The sequence below is a fragment of the Jaculus jaculus genome, chromosome 13 (assembly GCF_020740685.1).
Source record: "Jaculus jaculus isolate mJacJac1 chromosome 13, mJacJac1.mat.Y.cur, whole genome shotgun sequence".
Classification (NCBI taxonomy): Eukaryota; Metazoa; Chordata; class Mammalia; order Rodentia; family Dipodidae; genus Jaculus; species Jaculus jaculus.
The window spans coordinates 74,808,903-74,831,729 of record NC_059114.1 but is presented as its reverse complement, the minus strand read 5'-3'; the positions used below and the strand labels follow the sequence as shown (position 1 = coordinate 74,831,729).

Below are 22,827 nucleotides of genomic sequence, written 5' to 3'. Positions count from 1 at the left end.
AGAAAGACAGATAGAGGAAGAGAGAGAGAATGGGCGCGCCAGGGCTTCCAGCCTCTGCAAACGAACTCCAGACGCGTGCGCCCCCTTGTGCATCTGGCTAACGTGGGACCTGGGGAACCGAGCCTCAAACCGGGGTCCTTAGGCTTCACAGGCAAGCGCTTAACCGCTAAGCCATCTCTCCAGCCCCTATTTAAAATTTTTTAAAAAATTTATTTGAGTGTGAGAGAAAGAGGCAGGCAGAGAAAGAGAGAGAGAAAATGGGTGCACCAGGGCCTCTGGCCACTGTGAACTCCAGACCCACGTGCCACCGTGTGTGTCTGGCTTAGGTAGGTACTGGGGAATCAAACTCGGGTCCTTAAGCTTTGCAGGCAAGTGCCTTAACTGCTGAGGCATCTCTCCAGCTCATAATTGTTCTATTTTATTATGAGTTATCACTGTACCCACCTTACTGATTCCATTTGATCATAGAGTTTTGGTCTGTCTCCAGTTTCAGGAGGGGACCTTGGGACAAGTGCCATGCAGACATGGAGGAACCGCTGAATTCCTCGCAGCGCTGTCTTCTTATTAAGATGACATGACAGGAGTGTCTCCTTTTTCTTGCAGTTGACTGAAAAATCTGTGCTGGATTGACACAGATGCCAAGTTTTCTGATGGAAAGGAAAATGTTTGTTTTCATGTTTGCAAAGCAGCTTATGCTTAAAGACATTTCCAGCAGCTCATGCTGTTAAAAACAGGAGTTTGAAAAGTGGGTTACAGTAGCTTGTCTTTCACCTATGAGATATTGTCTCTGAGAAGGACATCAACACTACCCCCAGGTATCTTGTGGGGTGCTGTGACCTGAAAAGACACTTACTTGTCACTATGTTCTGTTGTGCGTTATCCAATTGTGTTCTTATGCACCAAGTACCGAGGCGATGCTCGTGTGCGCCCGGCATTGTCCCCTGTGCCTTAAAAATATTAGTTTACCATCTGGCGTGGTGACTCATGCCCTTAACCCCAGCACTCGGGAGGCAGAGGTAGGAGGATCTCTGTGAGTTCAAGGCCACCCTGAGACTACATAGTGAATTCCAGGCCAGCCTGAGCTAGAGTGAGACACTACCTCAAAACAACAACAACAAAAATGTATGTATCTTACCTAACTTACACATTTTTTTTGTTTTGTTTTGGTTTCTCAAGGTAGGGTTTCACTCTAGTCCAAGCTGACCTGGAATTCACTTTGTAGTCTCAGGGTGGTCTTGAACTCATAGTGATCTTCTTACCTCTGCCTCCCGACTGCTGGAATTAAAGGCATGCGACACCACGCCCAGCTATTTTCTTTTTTAAAACATTTTTTATTAATTTTCTTGTTCTGTTTGAGGTAGGGTTTCACTCTAGCCCAGGCTGACTTGGAATTAACCATGTAGTCTCAGGGTGGCCTCGAACTCATGGCGATCCTCCTACCTCTGCCTCCTGAGTGTTGGGAGTAAAGGTGTGCGCCACCACGCCTGGCTATATTTTGTTTTTATTTATTTATTTGACAGAGAAAGAGAGAGAGAAAGAGAGAGAGAATGGGTGCACCAGAGCCTTCAGCCACTGCAAATGAACTCCAGATGCGTATGCCCCCTTGTGCATCTGGCTAACGTGGGTCCTGGGGAATTAAACCTGGGTCCTTTGGCTTTGCAGGCAAGTGCATTAACTACTAAGCCATCTCTCCAGCCCTAACTTACACATTTTCTTAAAAGCTCATGGAATAAGTACCTTCTTACAACTGAGGAGACTGTGACCTCCAGCTAATGGTCTGTAAATTTGGAGAGTCATATGCTTACGCCCACTTAGCTATTTTTAATCTAGTTTCTCTCAGGAATGAATAGCAGAGTTTTGAAGGTACCCCTTCTGATTAAGTATCTTCGCTCCCATAGTACAGAGAATGTATAAACCAAGGATCATTAAATTCATCCTCAAGGTGTCTGGGGAATACCTAAACTCTCACAAACGCTTCGCAATTGTTAGGAGTTTTGTCAAATCTCTGAACACCGCGATCCCTCAACTATTCAACTCCTGAAGTTTTAACTGCATGTTCTTGGCACTTTATAATAACTCACTCTCAGAAGAACTATTTTAGGGAACCGCAAGTGACATACGCGCGACCTCAGCTCTGTGCAAAGGTGGCACCTTCAGTGACCCAAGGAGCTGCCGCTGGGTGACATACGCGCGACCTCAGCTCTGTGCAAAGGTGGCACCTTCAGTGACCCAAGGAGCTGCCGCTGGGCCTTGCCGCTCAGTGTCACCACCACACTGAGGACCAAGCTTCCAACATGTGGACCTTCGGGGAGTCAGCCACCCCGAACTACGGCACTGCCCGTCACCAGGACCCTAGGGAGCAGTGTGATGGTGTCATTAGCTTCCTGTTGTAGGAAAGGCTTGGGTCAGATGGAAGGAACGGAGCAGGTTTGGGGAAAATGGAATCCTTTGGTAGACCTTGCGAATGAAAGGCCTTCACTCACCCTTCAGGCCAGAGGAAATCCGCGGAGTTCTAGATCCAAATAAAATCTCTGAGACTAGCCAGGCGTGGTGGCGCACATGTTTAATCCCAGCACTCAGGAGGCAGAGGTAGGAGGATCGCTGTAAGTTCGAGGCCAGCCTGAGATTACATAGTGAATTCCAGGTCAGCCTGAGCTAGAGTGAGACCCTACCTCGAAAAAAAGAATCTCTGAGACCGAGCTGGAGAGATGGCTTAGCCGTTAAGGCATTTGCCTACAAAGCCTAAAGACCCAGGTTCAATTCCCCAGGACCCACGTAAGGCAGATGGACAAGATGGCACATGTCTGGAGTTGGTTTGCAGTGGCTACAGGCCCTGGCGTGCCCATTCTCTCCATCTGCCTCTCTCTCACCAATAAATACATAAATTATATATATGCATAAATATGCATATATATATGCATGTATGTATGTATATGTATATGTATATTTTAAATCTCTGAGACCAACTGTTACTGGGAGGTAAAGATGGGCTGGCTGTGCGATTCATTCTCCCCAGAGCTGGGGAGAGACTTTGTCCTCAGTACATCAATTAAGCCTCTGGAAGCTAAGTCTTCCTATAGTGCCTAGAGGGGCTGGAGTCAACCTGCATGTGGCTCCCCATTCTGCAGCCAGCCCCCAGTGGTGAACACATGTGGGCAGCCTGGCCTGCCTGCCTTCTGTCTGGACACGCGGGCTCAATTACTCCGCCGCTCTCTGGAAGCGATGCTGGCTCGACCTTGAAATCTGTGAGCAGGCGCCAGGCCCTGCTGGGCGCGTAACCGCCTCCTGTTGCTGGTGCAGGAAGCCTCTGCCCAGTTTGCCAGCTTGCCTCATGCCCTTCTGAGAGATGTCCTATGGTGTTTGGTAACCTCTTGTGCTCCCCTGGCTAGCCTGGGCTTCTCTGACAATAATTGACTGTTGATGCCTATTTAGGGAATTGCCAGATCTGAATTTCTTCCCAGGGCTCCCTGAGCATTCCTGTCCTCAAGGTGAACACTTATAACATAATTAGTACTGTGTATGCAAATGACTTTGTTTTTTTTTTCCATGAATGCAGACCATTGCTGGGTTATTATTAGATAGAGCTGCCAGTTGGGTGGAAAATTACTTCTGTTTTCTTCCTTTCACATGTGATAAACATTAAGAGCTTAAGAATGTTGGTTTATCAATGCTTAACAACAGCTGTTTCATTTGTAATGAAAATTTTTTACTATGGAATTATTCTAGATTTGCAGAAAAACAATAGAGTTCACCTTGCTCTCATCCTCTGTCTGTATTTATTTAATCTTTGAAGTGACAGGAAACAAGCTGAGGGCCTTGTCATGGTAGCCTTGTGGTCTGCCACGGCGTCACGACCCTAGCCCATATTTCCACTATTGCTGATGTGTTATACAACCATGGGACATTTGTCAAAGCTAAAGAATGATCCCACACATGTTTATGTACTGAACTCCATGTTTTGCTCAGACTTCATGAATGTCCTTTATCTGTTCCAGGATCCCACAATGTTCTTTATAACCTCACGGTTTAGGATCAGAGTGTCTTAGCTCAGGGCCCTGCAAAAGCAAGAAAAAGAGCAGCGATGAGGAGGTCTCTTACAATGAATGCATTTTTCCTCTCCAACAACAAAACAGGACTCTCATCTGTCCATCGTGGATTGTCATAGATTTTTCCATAAGACAAATATCGAAGCTGGGATTCATCTAGGCATTTCTATTTATTCATTTTATACCCTCAAAAACTAAAACTCCACTTGGAGATATGGCTCAGGAGTTAAGGCACTTGTCTGCAAAGCCTAATGACCTGAGTGTGATTCCCTAGCACCCACGTAAAGCCAGCTGCATGAAGTGGCACATGCATCTGGAGTTTGTTTGTAGGGGTTAGAGGCCCCTGCATGCTCATTCTGTCTCTCTCTCTCCCTCTTTCTCTCTCCCAGGCGAGATGGTACATTCCTTTTTAATCCCAGCAGAGGTAGTGGATCACTTTGAGTTTGAGACCAGCCTGAGACTACAAAGTGAATTCCAGGTCATCCTGGACTACAGTGAGACCCTATGCCTCAAAAACAAAACAAACAAACAAACAAAAAATAAAACCAAAAGCCAAAAATAAATAAGTAAAACCCCAAACTAAAACTCTGAGCCTTATCTTTCTCATAAAGGAGAGTGTGTGTGTGTGTATACAATCAATCATATTTGTACATTTTATGTTTGTAATATATAATATACACATACATTTTTGTATTTGCCTCTACCTGTCCTGCCATATTGAATCACAGAATGTTGTATGTGAGTTTCAAAACTATAGAACTCTTTTCAAAGGTTAGCCCTCCTAGGGGCTGGGGAGGTAGCCTAGGCTTGCCTTCCAAGCATGAGGAACCGAGTTCAACCCCTAGGACTCATAACAAGAGAATCTTTGGAGCTCACTGGCAAGCCAGTCTAGCTTAATAACGAGTGCCAGGCCAATGAGAGACTCTGTTCAAAAAGAAATGACAGCGAAATTGTCCTTTGGCCATCACACATATGTCCAAACATGTACGGGCATACACATACACATACAAGCGCACCTGCACACATCTAAACACGCACACATTCCACATGTGCCCGTAAACAAAAATGTAGTCCTTATATTAAAAGGCTTACTTTTACAAAAGCTAAATTAGACTTTGTTTCACAATATTTGCAAGCTGATTTTAGCAAATATTGTTCCTCCTAGTATTGCATCACACTTTAAATATTTATTTATTTATTTTAATTTTTTATTTTTTTATTTGAGAGCAACAGACACAGAGAGAAAGACAGATAGAAGGAGAGAGAGAGAATGGGCGCGCCAGGGCTTCCAGCCTCTGCAAACGAACTCCAGATGCGTGCGCCCCCCGTGTGCATTTGGCTAACGTGGGACCTGGGGAACCGAGCCTCGAACCGGGGTCCTTAGGCTTCACAGGCAAGCGCTTAACTGCTAAGCCATCTCTCCAGCCCAAATATTTATTTATTTGTAAGAGAGAGAGAGTGGGCTCACCAGGGCTTGCAGCCACTGCAAACGAACTCCAGATGCCTGCGCCACTTTGTGCATCTGGTTTACGTGGGTCCTGGGGAATCAAATTGGGCCCTTTGGCTTTGCAGGCAAGTGCCTTACCCTCTAAGCCATCTCTCGAGCCCTGGATCACACTTCTGATGAATCTAGAAATGCTGTAAAAACTTCAGCTCGCCCAGGAAAGTATAGTTGCGAGGTGTTCACACCAACTCAATATATTGTGGTAGCATAGTTGAAAGACTTTTTCCTGACATGGAAAGTACATAGTATAGGACCAAAAGAAGACTGTAATTTTTTTTTTTTTGGAACATCATATTCTTTTTTTCTCTCTTAAGGCCCACAGAGATGATTATATGATTGGAAAATTAGACCCAGGAGGCAAGTTGAAAGGAACTGGGACTGGCTGCGCAAGAGGAGGTAAGAGCGGAGGTGAGATTGATGGGGGTCTGAAGTCGCTCTTCTGCCTTTCCTGTTGAAGACAAGGGGGTGGGGGGCTGTGCAGCCAGGGGCTCGGGTCAGGCCTGATCAGAGGAACCAGCATTTGTTTGGGAAACTCTCAGGTTGTGTGGCCGTTTTTAAGTTCGGGTGTGCAAGGCCAATGCTGAGAACTTTGTTTGTTCCAAGGCACTGCTGTCTACAATTACAGGGAAAAGGCGCCTTCATGGTAGCTGTGTGTTTCCAGAAACCTGGCTTCCCATGAAGGAGTTAATCAGGAGAGGCAGTGTGGTGGTTTAATTCAGGTGTCCCACATAAACTTAGGTATTCTGAATGCTAATCTCCCCAGCTGATGGCGACTGGAAATTAAAGCCTCCTGGAGGCGGTGCATTGTTGGGGGCGAGCTTATGGGTGTTACAGCCAGTTTCTCCTTGCCAGTGTTTAGCACACTCTCCTGTTGCTATGCTCCATCTGTTGTTGGCCAAGAGGTTGATGTCCATCTTCTGCTCATGCCATCGTTTTCCCTGCCATCATAGAGCTTCCCCCTCAAGCCTGTAAGCCAAAGTAAACCTCTTTCTCCCCCCCTCAAACTGTTGTTGGTTGGGTGGTTTCTGCTAGCAGTGCGAACCTCACTGCAACAGGTGGCATGGCGTTCTCTGGCTTCCAATTCAAAACAAGGCTTTATTCCGACAGGTGAAGCTAACACGAACTGGTACTATTAGCTTTATGTTTAAATAAGCAGTCAACTTTTAAAGGGCAGAGAAATGTGCAAACGAGAGCTTACTGAGTATGTCCCGTCCCACTAAAACACTCTAATGATTTAATTGAGTTTTTGTTTTCCTTTGCTCCCAAGTTAAATAGAACTAGTGCATTCTCAATCTTTAGACTGGGTGTGTGTGCACGTGCATGAGTGTGCGCACCTGTACACATGTGTTCATAGTTAAGATGTTTTGGGATTTGGGGACAGCTAAAATCTTGTTTGTTTCTTTATTCATTTTGAGGTAGGGTTTCACTCTAGCTCAGACTGACCTGGAATTCACTCTGTAGTTTCAGGGTGGCCTTGAACTCACAGCGATCCTCCTACCTCCGCCTCCCGAGTGCTGGGATTAAAGGCGTGCACCTCCACGCCCAGCTGGGACAGCTAAAATCTTTTAAAAAATAAAATAAAAACCTCAGGGCAGGTGAATTATCCCATATGGCAAAACAGTCCATCTCCGCCACCAACTGCCTTATTCCTTCTGTGTTCTCAGTCCTTCCTCCCTGACTATCTAGTCTCAGATGGAGGAATCGAGACCACCTTCCATCCCGCAGGGTGTGCGCACCTGCTACATGGACCCGGGGACCCTTTCCCCACCCCACAATCAGATGGGAGCCATTTATCTTTCTCCGCACCTAACTAAGGCTCTGACTTGATCTGGTGGAGGAGCTCTCCTGCCTGACCCCTGCCATCTGGTGTTTGCTAGTCATTTGCATTCGACCCTTAAGTTTAGCTCATTAAAACCCTCCTTGGCAGCCCTGTAGCTCCCCTGCAACTTTTACAGCTTGGCCGTGGGTACAGGCTATTTCCAACAGAGCCTAAAGGTACAAAATCTCAGCTAGATCAGAACATCAAAAAAAAAAAAAAAAAAATTGGATAAGAAGGTCACACGATTTCCATGCAGCTTTAAAATGATTTCTCCACAGTCTCAATGGTAGGACCATATTATTTTATGTTTTTTTTAAAACATTTTTTTCATGGAGAATTTTCGTACATGAACGTATTGTAATTGGATCATAACCCCCCCCCCCCCCACACACACACCACATTATCTTCTTTTGACCTCTCAGACTCTCGCTCTAGCCTAGGCTGACCTGGAACTCTCCCTGTAGCTCCAAGCTGGCCTTGAACTCTCAAAGATCTGTCTACTTCAGCCTCATGAGTGCGAAGATTATAGACGTGAGCTGCTGCACCTGGCTTGAAGTTTTGTTTTCTTTTTCATCTTCTTGTAATAGCACTTGTTAGGATGCTTTGAAAGAAATATACAAAGAAGTCTAAAGAAAGCAAAAAGGTGATCAATATTTTACTCACATCAGTCTTACTGGGCAGGGGATGTGGTACAGTGATTACCTAGCTTGTGCAGAGGTATAGAGGCCCAAGTTTGATATGTAGCACTGAAGAAGAAGAAGAAAAAACCTATCCTAGCAAAACAAAAGGCCCAAATTACTCCTGTTGTACAGTTTAAATTAAAAATACTTTCTCTGTCTCTCTCTGCTTCTTTCTCTCTCAAATGAATAAAATTTTAAAGAAAGGGGGGATGAAGAGAGGGCTTTGCAGTTACAGCACTTGCCTGCAAAGCCTTAGGACCCAGGTTTGATTCCCCAGGACCCACATAAGCCAGATGCATAAGGTGACCCATGGGAGATCGTTTGCAGTGGCTAGCGGCCTAGGCATGCCCATTCTCTCTCTCTTTCCATCTTCCTCTTTTTCTCTCAGATAAATAAATAAAATTTTAGAAACCTTTTAAGAAAGGGCCGGAGAGATGGTTTAGTGGTTAAGGCGCTTGCCTGCAAAGCCAAAGGACCCAGGTTACATTCCGCAGGACCCACATAAGCAGATGCACAAGGTGGTGCATGCATCTGGTGTTTGTTTGTAGCAGCTGGAGGCCTTGGTACACCCATTCACACACACTCTATCTGCCTTTTTTCTATCTCTCAAATAAATAAAATATACACACATATGTGTGTGTGTTTACAAAATTCAAATGTTGCACGATTAAAAATACACATACATGTTTATGTAGATGGCTAAGAAAACAAAAGGTCATTTGGCAAATTTATAGTTAATGTACCTCTTCTGTTTTCTGTCATCCATAAAGTGCTCTAAATGATCATTGATCATTTAATTTTGCCGTTCTTCTGTTGGAACCCATTTTTGCATTTTTTTTCTTGCAGTGGACATCCTTGTACCTATGCCCTGAAAATTTTTTGAATATTTATTTATTGGTTAAATTAATGCAAGATGTAAGGTTACTGGAACCAAGTAAGCATGCATTATAAATTTAAATATACAAAATACCATATTGTCCCTTTAAAAAGTTGCACATGTTTATACTCCTGACAGAAGGGAACATAGCTATTTGCCAAGTGCACTGTTTCTGGATGTGTCCTGCATTGTGTGTGGTTTTTCATTTCTCAGGTCACGATGCCGTCATTCATCTAACCAGTTACGCGGAACAAAGCCATCCTTGCTTGCTTTCTTCTCTTCCTCTCTCACTTCTATGCCAAGGTCATACCCAGCATCCACCTTGCCTGGCTATATTATATTGTTCTTTCTTTCTGCTATGTGTGTGGGTATAGGGGGGTGGTTAGGTACACTTTCACTCTAGCCCATGCTGATCTGGAAATCACGCTAGCTCCAGGCTGGCCTCTCTCTAACTCCTGTGATTCTCCTACAACAGCCTCCTGAGTGCTAGGATTAAAGGTGTGTGCCGCCACACCCAGCTTCTATTGTATTTTTCTTTTTAAAAGATTTATTTATTTATTTATTTATTAGAGACAGAGAGGGGGAGAGAGAGAGTGAGAATGGGCACACCAGGACCTCTAGCCATTGCAAACGAACGCATGCAGGCGCATGCGCCACCATGGGCATCTGGCTGATGTGGGACCTGGAGAATCGAACATGGGTCCTTAGGCTTCGCATGCCTATGCATAAACCGCTAATCCATCTCTTCAGCCCCTATTCTATTTTTCAAATCGCTATTTTTGAATATGTTAGAATTAACGGTTTTCATGTATTAGCTGTGTAATCTGTGACTTTATTGAATTTTTCTACTGTTTCTAGATTTTTCTAATCTTCGTGTGCCTGTAGGTGCAAGGTTTGGGGATCAGTGTGACACAGATCTAAACTAAGCACCGGGCGTTTGCATGCAATGCTATGGGATTGGGGCAGTGAGACCCAAGGGGACTTCAGACAGCCTATTTAGATACCAGATTTTTATTTGGGCACAGGTCATTATTAGATTAGGCAAAGTCATACACTTAAAGATGAAAAGAAAAAGCTTATCATCTTCAAGTCTGGACTAAGTCACTGACTTTCGAGAAAGTGGTGAGATTCTAAGAGTAATACTCACAAGAAGGCCAAGCTCATCAGTCAAGTGTTCCAGTGGAATTAGCCCCTCTCTGCCAGAGACACGAGTTCAGCCAGGACCTTGACCTCTGTATGACGACTGCCTTTCTTTCAATTTCTCACCAAACATTTTCATTTCTTATCCAAGACCTCACAGGAATGATCTTTAACATCGACATTTATGCCAAAATCCTATTCATGACAATCTGAAGTCTTTGTTTTTTTTTTTTTTCCTAGCATGTACCTTGAAACTCTCCCAGCTACTTAGCCAGTTCCAAAGCGACTTTGTATTGTTATGTAATGGGGTGTTAGGGGGCCAAGAAAGTCCTTGAATCCCATACCCTAGGTTTGCCTTTAATTAAAGAACCGAATAAAAAAGAAGACTTAGAAGGATAATTTTTAAATTATTTTATTTATTGAGGGGAGTACAGAGCCAAGGAAGGGCACCCGCGTGGCTAGAGATCCCACGTGGAGGGCCTGGAAGAAAGAGGAAAGAGAGTTAGAGGTGCTCCTGCCGTGTGGGGAGCTGGAGGGGAAAAAGGACCCACATGCAGAATAAAGGGTGGAGCCCTCCTGGCTGGGCCTGGGCGCCAAGGCCCTGCTGAGGGAACAACTCACCCCCAGCTGGAAGTTCCCAAGTGGTCAGAGAGCCTGCCCTCCCCTTCAAAGGTATTTATAGCCTCAGAGTGGCGGACTGTCCTTCAGCTCAGGTGAACCACAGGGACAGCTGGTTGGGTAGGGCCAGGGGCTGTCTCAGGGAGAGGTTAGCCCTGGCACCGAGTTCCAGGGCTGAACCAACCACAATGTTTAGACCCTATGAAAGACCTCTCTCCCATGAGGGGTCCTGGCTGTTTGTGGAAAAACGGGTCTGGGGAAGTTGGCAAGAGATAAGAACTCAGATCTTTTTTTTTTTTAAAAAAGGATTTTATTTATTTATTTGAGAGTGACAGAGAGAGAGAGAGAGAGAGAGAGAGAGAGAGAGAGAGCGCCAGGGCCTCCCGCCACTGCAAACAAACTCCAGACGTGTGCGCCCCCTTGTGCATCTGGCTAACCTGGGTCCTGGGGAATTGAGCCTCGAACCGGGGTCCTTAGGCTTTACAGGCAAGTGTTTAACCGCTAGGCCATCTCTCCAGCCCAAGATCATCTTTGGTTTCTAGCAAGTGCAAATTTTCCTGCCCGTTTTACCTTCAGGGGTCCAGTCACTCTAACTGTGCCCCGCTCTCAGTGAGATGGTTGGTAAAGCAGTACTCTACCTCTTGGTACCGGTATCTCTATCTCTGTTGTCCGTCAGCTCATGCTGCTGTGATAAAACGCCGTCGACTGGGCGGCGTACACGACAGAAATGTGGGTCTCATAGTTCCGGAGTCTAGAAGTCTGAAGCCAGATGGGGCGTGGTTGGGTTCTGTGGAGAGCTTTGTTCCTGCCTTGCTGGGGTCGCCCTGTGTCCTTACATAATAGGGAGGCAGTGACAGAGGAGGCCAGTTCTTTGGGATCCGGCTTATACCTTTATGGCCTCATTTAACCTAACTCACCTCCTTAAGGGCTGCTTTTTAAAAAAATATTTGAGAGAGAGAGAGAGTGTGTCAGCACACCAGAGCTTCTAGCTACTGCAAATGAACTCCAAATGCATGTGCCACCTTGTGCATCCAGCTTTTTACATGGGCACTGAGGAATCAAACCTGGGTCCTTTAAGTTTGCCAGCAAGCGCCTTAACAGCTAACCCACCTCTCCAGCGCTTAAAGTCTCTTTTTTAATGTTGTCACATAGCAAAGGCATTGGGTCTTCAATACATGCATTGGATGGCTGGGGCGGCGGTGGGGGGGGGGATGCATTTCACTCCATGTAGCCTTGGACTGACACATCTACAATTCCTTATAGGTACTCCTCAGTGCCAGATGTGGTCTTATGTAGAGCTTCCAGTGGGATATTTGGCATGGTACTCCGTCATAGAATGAATTAATACTGCAGCCACTCAATATAGGACGATTATGAGAGAGCAAGATAAAGCCAGGCTAATAAACCCAAGACGGATCAGATCAGGCAACGCTGCAATACCATGTGCATTTCAAAAGCACACTCAGAGGCCCGAGCTGTTTGGATTTGCTTAGAAACTGGATCCATGGACCTCTGAGAGCAAAAGCTTCCATGTACTTAAACACATCTCCTAGGAAGACATTAAAGAGATAAGTGCTCCCTCCCCCCACTTTTCACTGGATTGGCTTCCATTGAATTTGTTGACCTCCCTGCCCCACAAGGTCCCAGGCCAAGCCGAGCATATTAGCACCTTCTGCTTGGTACCAATCCCTGTTTCTTGCTGCCCCTTCCCCAGCCTGTGGCACAAGCCGCAGCCCCCCATGCGGAGCCTCTTCCTAACTTGCCCTCCCAGCTCCCCGGTGAGCCAGGGTAAGCATTGGCTCCAGCAATGTGGTGCCAAACAAGGGGGGGGCGGTGGTGACCCAGCAGGCCATTTTCTCCAGGAAGCAGAGGAAAATCACTTCAAGGTGTTGATTACCTCCCAGGGTCCTTCCCTTTCTTTTCCCATAAAGCCCTGTTGGCTTACTTGCTGCTCTGCTTGAGGGAACTGGGTTTCTGCCGCCGGGGGTAGTTAGCCAGGTCACCCCAGGACCCTGCTCCCTCCGTGTTCCGGGCTGAGTTTACACACTCCCTGGGGTAATTAGCACTTCCAGTTACCTAAGCAACATCAAAGGCATCAAAAGGTTGTTGCTCTATGTGTGGCGACTGTTGGGATCCGGAAACTAAGTGAAGTGTCCCAAAACGTTGGAACTTGGCCAGGCACCACCTGGATGAAGCCACAGCGTGTATGACTGTTCAGGTGGAGTGTCTGATGAGACAAATTGCAAACACCGGTGGTTTACTTTAGACCCTACACGTCCCCCGTCCTGACTGCCTTCTTCTGGGTTCTGTCCTGGTAGGTTTTATCCTCTGATTCCTGGGTGGAGCTAACCTTGGACCTATTGAGAGTTTGCAAAGTCTCTCCCCACATTTCCAGAGAAGGTTCCAAAACTTGTTCTGGTGTACTGCTGTCTGGATCAGGGAGCCTTCTAGATGGTGATGAGACTTGCCCTGTGAGCCCAGTTTATTAGTCTGCTCACAGAGAAGGCAAACATTCTAATTTTTCTGCTCAGTGCTAAGGTGTCTCAGGAAGGAGGTTGGCTTCTAAGGCCTTCCTTAGGAAGGAGAAAGGAAAATCCCTCCTAGCTCATCGGAGCTATTTAGGTGCTGGCAAACCCATCAGCAAACACCACGCCAGTCATTTGAGATGTTGTCTCTTGTCCACACCGTTAGTCATCCCCTGACTTTCAGAAAGAGCCAAACCTCAGAGATAAGTCTGGTAAAAATATCATTTGAGATCAAAAATAAGTCCGGCTCCACTATGCAAATTCCTGAAGGGGAGTCGGAGCCCGTCCAGGCACTTAGGGGCTTGCAGCTGGAGAAAGCGGTCCTTGTAGGGTTATGTTCGAGTGCCACCCCAGCCTCGGCCAGCTCTCCTTACTCAGCGTCGTTTTGCCCATCTGATAAATGGAGATCAGTCATGGAGGCGCTGGGCAGCCCTGGGCCCTGGCCGGTGCTGGAAGCGGGGGCCGGGGGGCACGCTCAGGGCACACTTGGTCAGTGCTGCAGCTGCTGCCCAGGGTGGCTCTGTGTGTTCGCCTCCTGGAACGGCCGTATCAAGTGACCAGAAACTGGCTGTCTCAAACCGATAGGCATTTCGTTTCTCCCAATTCCAAAGGCCTCAAACCCCAAACTGGAATCATCAGCAGGACCACACTGCCTAAGGGAGCACCTCTTTCCTGCCTCCCACAGCTCTGGGGACCATATGTGTTCCTTGGCTGTGGCCATGTTACTCTGGTCTCCTCTGTCCTTCCCTGTGTGTGTGTGTCTGTCTAGTCTCCTGTTGCCTCTCTCTCTTTTATAAAATATTTATTTATTAAGAGAAAGAGAGAGATTGAATGAACCAGCAAGAGAGAGTGAGAATGGGCATGCCAGGGCCTCTAGCTGGTACAAATGAACTCTAGATGCATGCGCCACTGTGCGCATCTGGCTTATGTGGGTCCTGGGGAATCAAACCTGTGTCCTTAGGCCTTGTAGGCAATTGCCTTAACAGCTAAGCCATCTTTGGAGCCCCTGTTGCTTCTCTTGTATGGTCCTGTGTCACACTGCCTTTAGGGAACACCAGGATAATCCAAGATGAGTCCCTCCTTTCAAAATCCTTGATTTCTTTGCATCTGCAATGACCTTTCTTCCCCATGGGTGGCAGGCACAGGACCTAGGAATTAGCATGTGGACTTCGGAGGGAGGCACTGTCCAGCCCTGTCTACTCAGTGAGTACCACCTTTGGTGACAAAGATGATGGGGATGAGATGAGCTCTGTGACAATGCCAATGACAGGGCAGTAAAGGAGGGTATGCAGGGCTGGAGAGATGGCTTAGCGGTTAAGGCATTTGCCTGCAACGCCAAAGGACCTAGGTTTGATTCCCCAGGACCCATGTAAGCCAGATGCACAAGGGGCCGCATACGTCTGGAGTTCGTTTGCAATGGCTGGAGGCCCTGATGCGCTTGCACTCTCTCTCTCTCTCCCTCTTTCTCTCTCAAATAAATAAATAAATTTTAAAAAAGAAGGGTAGAAAAGGGCCCAGAGATGGCTCAGTGGGTAAAGCGTTGCTGTGTAAGTGTGAAGACCTGGGTTTGAATCCCCAGAACCCACATAAAGTCACTGTCGCAGTCAGGTTCGCATTGCTGGCAGAAATCACCCAACCAAGAGCAGCTGATGGAAAAGAAAGGTTTATCTTGGCCTTCAGACTCAAGGGGAAGCTCCATGATGGCAGGGGAAACAATGGCATGAGCAGAGGGTGGACATCACCGCCCCCCGCCACTGCCCCAGCCAATATAAGGTGAACAACAGGAACAGGAGAGTGTGCCAAACACTGGCATGGGGAAACTGGCTATAACACCCATAGCCCACCCCAACTATACACTCCCTCCAGGAGGCGTTAATTCCCAAATCTCCATCAGCTGGGAACCTAGCATTTAGAGCGCCTAAGTTTATGGGGGGCACCTGAATCAAACCACCACAGCCACACACCTATAATCCCAGCAACCCCACGATGAGATGAGAGCAAGGGACAGAAGCCTTGTAGCTTCGCAGGCCAGTGGACAACAGAGACCCTATGTCACACATAGTTGAAGGAAAAGGCCGACACCAGAAGTTGTCCTATGGCCACCACACTTATGCCACAGCAAGCATGCATGTGTGTACCCACATACATTCCCAAAAAAAAAAAAAAGAACTTGGGTTGGAGAAATGGCTTAGTGGTTATGGCACTTGCCTGCAAAGCCAGAGGACCTTGGTTCAATTCCCCAGTACCCATGTAAGTCAGATGTACAAGGTGACACATGTGTCTGGAGTTCGCTTGCATTAGCTGAATTGAAGGCCCTGGCACGTCCATTCTCTCTCTGCCTCTTCCTCGCTCTCTCCCTCTTTCTCTCAAATAATAAATAAATAAGTCTCAGCCAGGTGTGGTGGTGGTGGTGCACACCTTTAATCCCAGCACTCAAGAGGATGAGTTACTAGAATCTTTGTGAGTTCGAGGCCACCCTGAGACTACATAGTGAATTCCTGGCCAGCCTGGGCTAGAGTGAGACCCTACTTCAAAAAATAAAATAAAATAAAAAAGGTCTAGGGGTCTCATAGGGGAGTGGTCAGAGATGTGCCCCAGAGGAGTGTAGATTCTGGCCTGACTCAGTTTCCTGCCTTTCAGTTAAATGGTGGCTAGTCCCCTGCTTTCTCAGCTCTGACCCCTCCTCCTAGCTTTGTGCCCACAGGACTGCTGGGCTCCTGGGCCAGCTCCCATCAGCCAGGAACTCAGGCCAGTCCGTGGTCTCCCATGTGAAGCCACCAGCTTGATGGTCTTCAATAGACATGTTTCGCGCATGTAGGCCCAGCCAGGGCCCAGGGCCAGCGGCTCAGAGGACGGCTGGTGCTGCTCTCGTGATCTAGTGATTGCTTCCAGCTGGCCACCAGCCCGGGCTCTGGACACACTGCTCCACCAGACCCAGGAGAGCCGGCCACTTCCCAGGGCTGTCCCTTGTCACAGCACTTCCTTCCAGCTGGGCCTGCTGCTGTCTGTCCTGTGGCCACTGCTTGGCTTAGGTTTGGTGGGGGGGCTGTTTGCTCTGTACATGCAGGATGAGGGAGAAACAGCAGGGTTTGCATCTGGCAAAGCCCTCTGTGTGAGCAGAGTGCAATCTCAGATAGAGAGGGCGCTGGCGCTGGTAGGGCAGGAGCCTGCTGGGCACGTCATGACTGGATGGAGTTCTCCTGGCCCTCTGCCTGCCCAGAGTCTGGGGCTGGGGAAGAGTGGGCAAACTTTCTTTTCTGTTTCTCTGGTGAAGCTTGGAGGCAGTGCATCTTCTTAGCACTCCAGCAGACAGCTCGGCTGAACCCTGTCAGCACCTAGTCACCATTGCCAGGGATTAGCTGAAAGCTGGGAATGTCTTTCTTGGCCATTGAGATGGCGCTGGGGCAATCGCTCTCCAATTCACCGGTTCATTCCCCATCTACAGCAGGTCAGCGAAGGGACAGTCAGCCTCTGCCAAGGAGCCGGGATACTCTTGTCCTGATTCTGCCTCGATGGCTAGAAAACTTTGAGGAAGTTGCTTCATTACAGAGCTTCAGATTGCTCCTCTGGCACATGGGAGGTGAGGCATTAAGCCAGCCTGCTGCTTGGGCAGAGGAGACTAGCATATGTTATGTCCCCCTCCCGAGACGTGTGTGAAGCTCTCTCCCCATGTCACCCATCCAAGACGTGTGTGAAGCTCTCTCCCCATGTCACCCTCCCAAGACATGTGTGAAGCTCTCTCCCCATGTCACCCATCTAAGACGCGTGTGAAGCCTTCTCCCCATGTCACTGCCTGGGATTAAAAGGGGGGGCAGGGCTGAAAGAAAATGATACAATATGGCTATCCACTGTGGCTTTACAAATATCAAGAACAAAACCAACATTTCAAGAATGTTAACAGCTGGAAACAACCCTAGGGGGCTAGAGAGATGGCTTAGCAGTTAAGGCACTTGCCTGCAAAGCCAAAGGACCCAGGTTCGATTCCCCAGGACCCACATAAGCCAGATGTTCAAGGTGACACATGCATCTGGAGTTCATTTGCAGCAGTTGGAGGCCTTGGTGTGCCAATTCTCTCTCTCTCTCTTTCTCAGTGCCTATCTATCTGTCTCAAATAAATAAATAAATAATTTTCTTTTTAATTAACAGAAACTGCCCTAGGGCTGGCTTCAGTCTTGGGGTGTCTGGACTCGACCAGAATGGCTGAGGCCAGGGTTTGGCTCCTCTGGGTCACCTCACGTTTCTAACCCAGTTCCTAGAGCTTCAGGTGGTCCTGCCCAAACTCACAGCTCTTCGGGGCACTTCCCAGACTCTGCTCTTGGCCTGGGAAGATGTGCGTATGTACGTACATACTTACTTAGCATATGTTAGGTTCTGTTTGTGCCCTCAAGCCCACCTTGAGGGCTGCCCGTTTTCCGAGAACCTTCATCTGGTCTTGCCTGCAGACTTGGTCCTCCATCGCTGGGTGTCCTCTCAGGGAATCCACGCAGAGTGAGGAGACTGAGTCCATAAACGCGAACAGATGCTGAAGACCTCAATCATTAAGGCAAATGATATTTCAAAGTAGCACATTTAAAAAATCAACATAGGGCTGCAGAGATGGCTTAGCTGTTCAGGCGTTTGCCTGCGAAGCCTAAGAACGCAGGTTCAATTCCCCAGGTACCCACATAAGCCAGCTGCACAAGGTGGCGCACGCGTCTGGAGTTCGTTTGCAGTGGCTGGAGGCCCTGGCGTGCCCATTCTCTCTCTATTTGCCTCTCTCTTTCTTTCTCTCAAATAAATGGCAGTTTTTTTTTAAATTGCTTTTTAAAATTTTATTATTTGCAAGCAGAGAGGAATAAAGGAGAGACAGACAGACAGAATGGGTGCACCAGGGCCTCCAGCCACTGCAAATGGACTCCAGATGCATGTGCCACTCTGTGCGGGTACTGGGCAACTGAATTCAGGTTGTTCGGTGCTGCAGGCAAATGTAAATGGCAGTTTTTTTAAAGTTAAAAAAAAAAATCAAGATGATTGCCAGAAAAATCTCTGTTAAACCAAATCTCACTCTGCAACGCCCCCTTCTCCCCCCCCCCCAGGTTCTCACGCTCAGTCACCATAGCCCTGCCCATAGGCGCACGTTCATGTAACAGGATGCTGTGTTCTCTGCTCATGTCTGCATCGACTTGGTTTTTGTAAAGGGCTAAATTAACATATCAGTGATCTCGGTGACTCTTTATTTATTTATTTAGCGGTCGCTCTCCAGCTTTTCCCCCAAGGTCCCTTTCAGTGTCAGTCTTGGCACATAGCACCCCGAGTGCTTCCCGTGTTGTGAGGTGTCCCTCCTGCTGCCCCACCAACTCTCTGTGGGCGGGGATGGCCTCCTGAATTGTCTGACCGCGCCTCCACTGGGCAACCTGTGCTTGCCTCCTCCTCATGGTAAAAACAGAAACAGCCCTTCCTTGGACTCGGCCCAGTCTGTCCTCAAGAAGCACTGGGAAAAGGATGTGAACTTTACTGGAGACTTCGTCGGGGAGACAGAAAAGCAGAACATTCCCCAGAGTCCTTCTGCAGATACATTTTGATTCTCTCCCCAGAGTTCTTCACTCCTGACAGCTGTCTTTGTTTTTATTTTACTTATTTATCTGAGGAAGAGAAGGAGGCAGAGAGAGCAAGAGAGAGAATGGGCGCTCCAGGGCCTCCAGCCACTGCAAACGAACTCCGGGCACATGCGCCCCCTTGTGCATCTGGCTTACGTGGGTCCTGGGGAAGTGAATCTGGGTCCTTTGGCTTTGCAGGTGAGCACCTTAACAGCTAAGCCATCCCTCCAGCCCCCCCCCCCCCCACAGCTGTGTTATTTCCTCTGAGCATTCTCATTTCCACAGTCTCTTAAGAAAAACTAAAAACGAAGGATGGAAGGAAGGACGTGAAGGAAAAAAGGAAAGAACATTAGCATTCCAGTGCTGTGCTTAGTTTGTACACAGTCCAAGCAAAGCAGATGACCCACCATCATTCCTCGAGATTCCTGTAGTGGCGGCAGCTTTGGGCATGGTGAGAGGTGGACTTGGTTAATCTTACTGCCCCGTGGACTCAACGCTACCTCCTAGAGGGGCTTAGAAAGTGAACGATGCGCGAATGGATTCATAAAGGAAGGAAGCCTGGGTGGGCCCTGGAGGGAGCCAATGGGGGAGAACACTTCTGAAATGTCTGTTTTTGCTTATTGGCAAATTGCCATGTTTTTCTCACCGCTTTCTATCAGTAAAGGATAATATCGTTAGAAACCTGTCCTCTGGCCACACAATGAAGTCACCTAACCTCCATCCCCTGATCCTACCTACCGTCCCCAGCACAAGCTCCCTCTCACCCATGAGCACTGACCAGTACTGTGGCCACTGGTGCTAGAGTGAGCCCCTAGCCTATGCTGGCGAGATGACCTTCGACTTGAAGCTTTCTCGGGGTCTGGCGATACTCCTGTGGCCCAAGGGTTCCAGTGTCATCGTAGCATCCTTGAACTCTAGGCCACAGAGTTCCGACCCCTCTGTAGCAGAGTTCAGAGCCGGGCTGGAAGTGATAACGTGATGGTGTTCACAGGGCATAACTCACCTGAGACCCAGCTCGCTCCTGGCCTGCGAACTGGCCCACGTGGGCATCCTAAGTGCTATCAGATAACAGAAGCCACTCGCTGTTGGGGGTTCAGAAACGGCATAAAGAAGTCGTGTCACCTGGAGTGTTGCTCCTGGACAGAATCACAGCTGACATTTCCTCTGGCTCTTGTCAGACGGTCTTCCATGCATTTCTGCAGAAAATGGTGCTTTTTGCAAGTGGGGGAGAGCTGTTGCCCTTCCTACGTTCTGGTCTATTCTTCTGGCATTGAGCCAATGGAGCCGGGGCAGAAGAGCATTGGCAGGAGAAAGCCCCTGCAACTGTGTTTTTGGTTGCAGGGAGGCCCCTGACATTCTCTTGTTATAAGTCAAGGAGCCTGGTGACCTTAGGCCTGGTCAAGATGCCCTGGGCAGTGGCCGAGAATGCCCAGGTGATAATCCACGGCAACCTTGCCTCCTTCCTCGTTTCTTTATGTAGTCTCAGGAGGTAGGAGCTACCAGTGTTTTTTTGTTTTTAATATTTATTTATTTATTTTGAGAGAGAAAGAAGGAGAGAGGGGGGGGGAGAGAGAGAGAGAGAGTGGATGGGCATACGGGGGCCTCTAGCCATCGCAAGCGAACTCCAGACGCATGCGTTCCCTTGTGCATCTGGCTTATGTGGGTAATGGGGACTCAAACCTAGGTCCTTAGGCTTTGCAAGTAAATGCCTTAACTGCTAAGCCATCTCTCCAGCTGCAGTGTGTGCTTTCTTTCTTTTTTTAAGGCATGCCCAGCAGACTGGACTTTTTTTGTATGAAAGAGTGAGTGAGAGAGAGAGAGAGAGAGGGAGAATTGATGTGCCAGGGCCTCCAGCCACTGTAATTGAATTCCAGATGTGTGCGCCGCCTAGCGCACGTGTGTGAGCGTGTGCTCCTGTGTCGTCTTGCCCGTCTGACTTGCGTGGGATCTGAAGACTAGAAAGTGGGTCCTTAGGCAAGTGACTTAACTGCTAAGCTATCTCTATAGCCCCAGTAATTGTTTTTTCTTTTTCAATTTTTTAAATTAACAACTTCCATGATTGTAAACAATATATCATGGTAATGCCCTCCCTCCCCCCACTTCCCCTTTGAAACTCCATTCTCCATCATATCCCCTCCCCCTCTCAATCAGTCTCTTTTATTTTGCTGTCATGATCTTTTCCTGATATTATGATGGTCTTGTGTAGGTAGTGTCAGGCACTGTGAGGTCATGGATATCCAGGCCATTTTGTGTCCTGGGGGGAGCACATCGTAAGGAGTCCTACCCTTCCTTTGGCTCTTACATTCTTTCCGCCACCTCTTCCACAATAGGCCCTGAGCCTTGGAAGGTGTGATAGAGATATTGCAGTGCTGAGCACTCCTCTGTCACTTCTTTCCAGCGCCATGATGTCATCCTAAGGTCCCTGCCATCTGAAAAGAGAAGATTCTCTGACCAAAAGTGAGGGTAGCATTGATATAAGGGTATGAACATTAACAGAAGTGCTTACTGGGCAGTTTGATAAGCATAGTATATACATTTAGCCAGACCCCAGTATATGTTTTGAACACAGTTTTTATTAGGCTTTGGCAAAAACACTAAATAACTAACACTTGTACACATGTGATTTCGTTTATCCCTTATGCTATGATGATGTGGGCCGCCATCATCCTCGTATTATAAATGAGGAAACCAGGCCCAGGAAGTCAGGCCAGGTCGAGGCACCACTGGGTAGATCTTCAGTCCTGGGGTCCTCTGGCTGCAGAGGCCAGGCTGTGGTCCGTGACGGGGGTGGAGGCGGGAGGGAGATTTGCCTTTCTTGGGGGGGGGGCTCTGTTCTTCCAGCACAGGAGTGGGGAGATGATCCTGAGAACTGGCCTGTGTTGGAAGCTGTTGCTGCTCCACGTGCATACGGCTGCTGGCTTTCATGAGTTCAGCCCATGCGCATGCGTGTGGTGCTCCAGGCACTGAACTGCCCGAAGGGATGGAAGCCAGCTAAGTGAAGTCTGTCTTTGGTGGGGTCGCGTTTGGGAAGGAGTGAAAGCTATGCATGGAACCCCTACAGCGGTAGAGTGTGGGGCAGGAGAACAAGCTTCCTCAATCCAGAGCAAAAGAAGGTGGGGTGTGGCTAACAGGCGCCTTTTCAGAAGAAGCAGGGTTTTTTGTTTTAAATATTTTTTGTACTTTTTTTTTTTTGAGCAAGAGAGAGAGAGAATTGGCACGCCGGGGCCTCCAGCCACTTCAGTCAAACTCCAGATGCGTGTCCCGTCTTGTGTGCGTGTGCGGCTTAGTGGTCTGGCTTACATGGGATATGGCGAGTCGAACATGGATCCTTAGGCTTCACAAATAAGGGCCTTAACCGCTAAGCCATCTCTCCAACCTTTTTTTTTTTTTTGGTTTTTCGAGGTAGGGTTTCACTCTAGCCCAGGCTGACCTGGAATTCACTATGGAGTCTCAGAGTGACCTCAAATTCACAGCAATCCTCCTACCTCTGCCTCCTGAGTGCTGGGATTAAAGGCGTGCACCACCACACCTGGCTCTCCAGCCTCTTTTAAAAATATTTTTATTTTGGTCCAGAAAAATGGCTTAGCAGTTAAGGCATTTGCCTGCAAAGCCAAAGGACCCAGGTTAGATTCCCCAGGACCCTCGTTAGCCAGGTGCACGAGGGGGCACACGCGTCTGGAGTTCATTTGTAGTGGCTGGAGGCCCTGGTGCACCCATTCTCTCACTCTCCCTCTTTCTCTGTTAAATAAATAAAAATAAAATATTTTAAAATATTTTTATTCATTTATTTGAGAGGGAGAGAGAGAGAATGGGCACTCCAGGGCCTCTAGCCCCTGCAAACAAACTTCAGATGCATGTACCACCTCATGCATCTGGCTTACATGGGTCCTGGGGAATCGAACCTGGATTCTTAGGCTTTGCAGGCAAATGCCTTAACTGCTAAGCCATCACTCCAGCCCCTTATCCAGGGTTTTGTGGTTTGCAGTTTCAGTTACCTTCAGCCACATCTACTTGGAAATGATAAGTAAAACATTTCAGAAAG

General features: G+C 47.9%; 1 protein-coding gene across 5 annotated transcripts in view; it reads left to right on the top strand.

Moving 5' to 3' along the window:
- Pdzd2 (PDZ domain containing 2) overlaps positions 1-22,827 on the top strand; it is a 459,739-nt gene that overhangs the window by 50,431 nt on the left and 386,481 nt on the right. For all 5 annotated transcript variants that reach the window (XM_045132784.1, XM_045132782.1, XM_045132783.1 and 2 more), the window contains one exon: positions 5,865-5,946. The gene's annotated coding sequence lies outside the window, so the exon portion shown is untranslated. Of the gene's footprint in view, positions 1-5,864; positions 5,947-22,827 lie in introns of those variants that run through there.